Below are 4,654 nucleotides of genomic sequence, written 5' to 3'. Positions count from 1 at the left end.
GTCGATTCTCCTTTCATGGGTCTTTTCCAAGATTTGGCGTATTGTGAATATTTGGTCGATGGTAGACTTTCCAGGTCTGAAGCCACACTGATAAGGTCCAATCAGTTGGTTGACGGTGGGCTTCAATCTTTCACACAATACGCTCGCTAGAACCTTATATTCGATATTTAGAAGACTAATCCCGCGGTAATTGCCACAAATTACAGGATCGCCCTTCTTATGGATTGGGCAGAGCACACTTAAATTCCAATCGGCAGACATGCTTTCATCCGACCATATTTTGCATAGGAGCTGATGCATGCACCTTACCAGCTCCTCGCCGCCATGTTTGAATAGCTCAGCCGGCAGTCCGTCGGCGCCCGCGGCTTTGTTGTTCTTTAGCCGTGATATTGCTATTCTCACCTCGTCATGATCGGGTAACGGAACGACAATTCCGTCGTCAACGATTGGGGTATCGGGATCTTTACATTCTCTATGACATGCGCAGCTGCCACCGTTTAATAGGTTCGAGAAGTGTTCTCTCCATATGTTAAGATTGCTCTGTACGTCAGTCATCAGATCGCCGTCTTTGTTCTTACCGGTCTTAAAACCTTCTGTAAGCCGCCGAACTTTCTGGTAGAATCTTCGGGCGTTGTTCCTATTGGCCAGCATTTCAAGCTCCTCGCACTCATGTATTTCGGCCTCTCGTTTCTTTTTTCGGATAATACGTCTCTCTTCCTTTTTCAGCTCTCTGTAGCGATCCCACATGGCTCGCGTTGCGCCCGATTGCAGCGTGGCTCTATAGGCAGCATCCTTTCTTTCTGCGGCAGCATGACATTCCTCGTCGTACCTATTGTTTTTTCGGGCTCGCCGGAATCCGATTTCTTCTTCGGCGGCGGTACGTAGGGAACGAGAAATGTTGCTCCATTGCTCGCGCATGCCGGTTTGTTGGGCAGTGCTCTCTGAGAGCAGGAGTGAGAGTCGAGTGGCGAATCTTCTGGCTGTCTGTTGTGATTGCAGCTTTTCGATGTCGAACATTCTTTGCGTAGGTAGATGTACGTTTTTTGCTGCACAGAGGCGGGTGCACAATTTGGCTGCAACAAGGTAATGATTCGAGTCGATGTTGGGTCCTCGGATTGTACGTACATCTAATACACTAGAAGCGTGTCCTCCATCTATCACAACATGATCGATCTGGTTTCGCGTTTTTCGATCAGGAGACAGCCAGGTGGCTTGGTGAATCTTCTTATGCTGGAATCTGGTGCTGCAGACTACCATGTTTCGGGCCCCGGCGAAGTCGATCAGCCTCTGTCCGTTACCGGATGTTTCGTTGTGCAGGCTGAATTTTCCGACTGTGGGACCAAAAATTCCCGCCTTGCCCACCCTGGCGTTGAAGTCGCCAAGCACGATTTTTATGTCGTGGCGGGGGCAGCGCTCATAGGAACGTTCCAGGCGCTCATAGAAGGAATCTTTGGTCGCATCGTCCTTTTCTTCCGTCGGGGCGTGCGCGCAAATTAGCGAGATGTTAAAAAATCGCGCTTTGATGCGGATTATTGCGAGACGCTCGTCCACCGGAGTGAACGACAGTACTTGGCGACGAAGTCTCTCTTCCACAACAAATCCGACACCGAATTTGCGCTCCTTTACATGGCAGCTGTAGTAGACGTCGCAAGGTCCTATGGTTTTCATACCTTGCCCCGTCCATCGCATCTCTTGGATGGCAGTGATGTCAGCCTTTACTCTCACGAGGACATCAACCAGCCGGGCAGAGGCACCTTCCCCATTAAGGGACCGGACATTCCAGGTGCATGCCCTCAAATCATATTCCTTATTTCGTTTGCAGGAGTTGTCATCAGTAAAGGCAGTTCTCATCCGAGGCTTTGCAGTTCTTTTCATTGGGGGGGATTTTTATGTGGCGGGTCCCAAACCCTGCGCACAACCAGCTATCCTGGAATGCTTCGCCTTCTCACGTTAGCTCACTCCCGAACGGGTGTTCGAAAGCTACCCAGAGGATACGTGGACTAATCCCGGTCGTTGTGAGCTGCTTGAACCATATGTAGAAGAATCGTCCTGGCCACTCCCAAGTGAATGGCGATCAGTAACTTTCCCCACTTGCGTGGACTTCTACACATGGAACCATCCTCCACGAGTTACTAAAATTAAATCAGCAGCAAATGAATTGTCAATAAGTACCTATGCTCCGGTTACTAAACGCACTGCAGTTCATATTAGGGGCCTACGGAAAAAAAGATGCTATTTATTACTACTTTTGGCTTGCTAATACACTTTTTTATGAAATTTAAAAGTATTATTGCAAAAATGCTTGGGGAACAGTGTTACACTAAATGTTAGTCCATGTTTCTTGTTTTAGTTTTAAATAAATGCGCAAAATAAATCCATACAATGAGAAATTAACTCTTTAAATTTTCAAAAATTGTTGTCATAAAATATATTTGGTCACTCGTCCCATTCAGAAAACTTTGATTTTCGAATTCTCTGCAATTCTTGGCGTTTATGTAAAAAAACACTTTGGTCTAAAACTTTCCAGGATGCAGAAATATAAGAAAAATCTAGATGGGAAAACCTTGATAAAAAATCATGACTCCAGAGGTTTGAGGTCTGCACCGAAATTTCTCTAGCACAGAGCGTTTGCCACCATTCTATAGATGCATAATTGTTGAATTGCGATATTCCAAATAGTTGTGCAATTTTTTTTTTTTAATTTTCGAAGCTTTTCTATGAGATATTTCTCAAAATAATTTGGTTCAATATAAAATACTTTACTTTTAAAATAAAATTAAAAATTGTTTACGACAAAAGAAATCAAATAGAATAAAATCAACCCAAAACAGAAAAAAAGTCGTTCGCAATTCATTTCTTAGTTAACAACTTTGGTGGCGAAGATAGTCCTTGAAAACGCGCAGCACCGCTTTACATACGAAACAAGCGCACGTACACATACATACATTCACGTACAACGCCAAAGCCATTACAACAGTTCACACATTTGACACAAAACAACTGTCGAACTTTTTTATGCGTGTAGTAATAAGTGCTGCCATCAGCAGGCGTGCCGCAAAAATGCACAACACATTCAAATGGAAGAAATGGGCGCAGGAAAAAACTCTAAAATAAAAGTAGAAGCGGAAAAGTTTACAAAAAGGACGTCGAGCGACCTGAAGCTGATCTACAATGGAAATCTTGTATTTGTACTATCCGCATGCAGCAAATAGTGAATAGAAAAGACACGCATGAAGCGAAGTAAGTAAATACCTTCGTCATCTCCAGCAACCGCAATGAAGATTTCTGATTTTTTGGTTTTTCTTTTTTTCTACTCAAGTACTTTTTACCAGAGAAAAAGCTACATCTGTGCACGCATCTGCACGCACTCAATCATCGGTGTGTTGCACAAGGTCTGACACTTTTGATAGCATCTCTCCGCACGCAGCCGACGAGTGGAATGGAGTGGAGTGGAGTGGAGTGGAGTGGAGCGGAGTGAGCGCGCAGCCGGTCCTTTAGTTGTTGGCTTCACCTTCAGATGGTCAAATGGTCAGCAAGCGGCGAAATTGAAAATTTTTTGAAATAAAAAAGGCCATCTTGGCCGCATGAAGAACAAAAAAACCACGTTAAGTCAATGCCGAAAGAGGTTGCACGCAACAGTAACCAGTTTGCTTAGCCCAGTACCCCACTAGGCGCACGTGTGTAAATCTAAATCTGTGTAGTTGCGGTTTAAACTTAAATTTGATATGGCTGACGCATTCTGAGAATGTTTTTATATGTGAACTGTAGAAGCTGTCAACGCAGCTGCTTCCATTCTTTTAATCGGTCAGTTAGTTTACTTGGAAGGCTACAGTAGGGTATGCTAGACTTATGTATATTAATTAATAGTAATGTTCACATAACGGTTATTTGTAGCAGCATAACGGAATTCAATTTTGTCTACTTGGAGGCACCAATAATGATAACAGTCCTGAAGTACGGTGAGAAGTCTCCTTACCCAAAAATGACTACTTTTAAATGAGCAGGGAATTATGAGGTAAAGTCCTCTTATAATGAACCAAAAACAGAGTATATGAAATCCTCATCATGCCCGGGTATTGTGTGAGTATAAGAAAAAGCTTATTATTTTTAATTTTTTTTAAGGTTTGAAGTTTTTTTTTTATAATTTTATAGAAAATGAATAAAATCTCAAATGATAACTAAATTTCTCGAAAACTAAGCGGTGATCAGATTCGACGTACTTTTTACAAAAGGGTTTTTTGACAGATCAAGCGTGAATACTGTGAAACTAAATACCTCATTTTTTTCAGTATTCATTGACATTTCATCATGGGAAGATTAACGCCCCAACAACGTTTACAAATCGTGTAAATGTGTTACGAAAATCGACGCTCTCTCATCACGTGCTTTTGCCAACTTGTGGTGTTAAGCGATGAGGTCCATTTTTGACTTAATGGCTACGTGCATAAGCAAAATTACCATATTTGTGCTGCAGAGAACAGCCATTACATCCATTGAACATAACGGCTTGATGCGGCCTACGAGTTGGAGGAACCATCGGCTCGTATTTCTTCAATGACGAGGCTGGCGCCGATGTAACAGTGAATGGTAAACGCTCGCGCCATGATAAACGACTTTTTGGTGCCGGAAATTGAAGCCCGAGATTTCCACCACA

The 4,654-nt window shown here is 43.1% G+C and overlaps 1 long non-coding RNA gene across 1 annotated transcript; it reads left to right on the top strand.

Annotated features, from left to right (window-relative positions):
- The first annotated feature begins 2,977 nt into the window (after positions 1-2,977).
- Positions 2,978-3,967, top strand: LOC129246314 (uncharacterized). Its single transcript, XR_008582456.1, has 3 exons — positions 2,978-3,240; positions 3,320-3,836; positions 3,898-3,967. It is a non-coding gene; the product is annotated as an uncharacterized LOC129246314 (long non-coding RNA).
- The last annotated feature ends 687 nt before the right edge of the window (positions 3,968-4,654 follow it).

This window comes from Anastrepha obliqua, chromosome 4 (assembly GCF_027943255.1).
Source record: "Anastrepha obliqua isolate idAnaObli1 chromosome 4, idAnaObli1_1.0, whole genome shotgun sequence".
NCBI classification, from domain to species: Eukaryota; Metazoa; Arthropoda; class Insecta; order Diptera; family Tephritidae; genus Anastrepha; species Anastrepha obliqua.
Note: the sequence above shows the minus strand (reverse complement) of the source record. Positions and strands in the feature narration are given on the sequence as shown.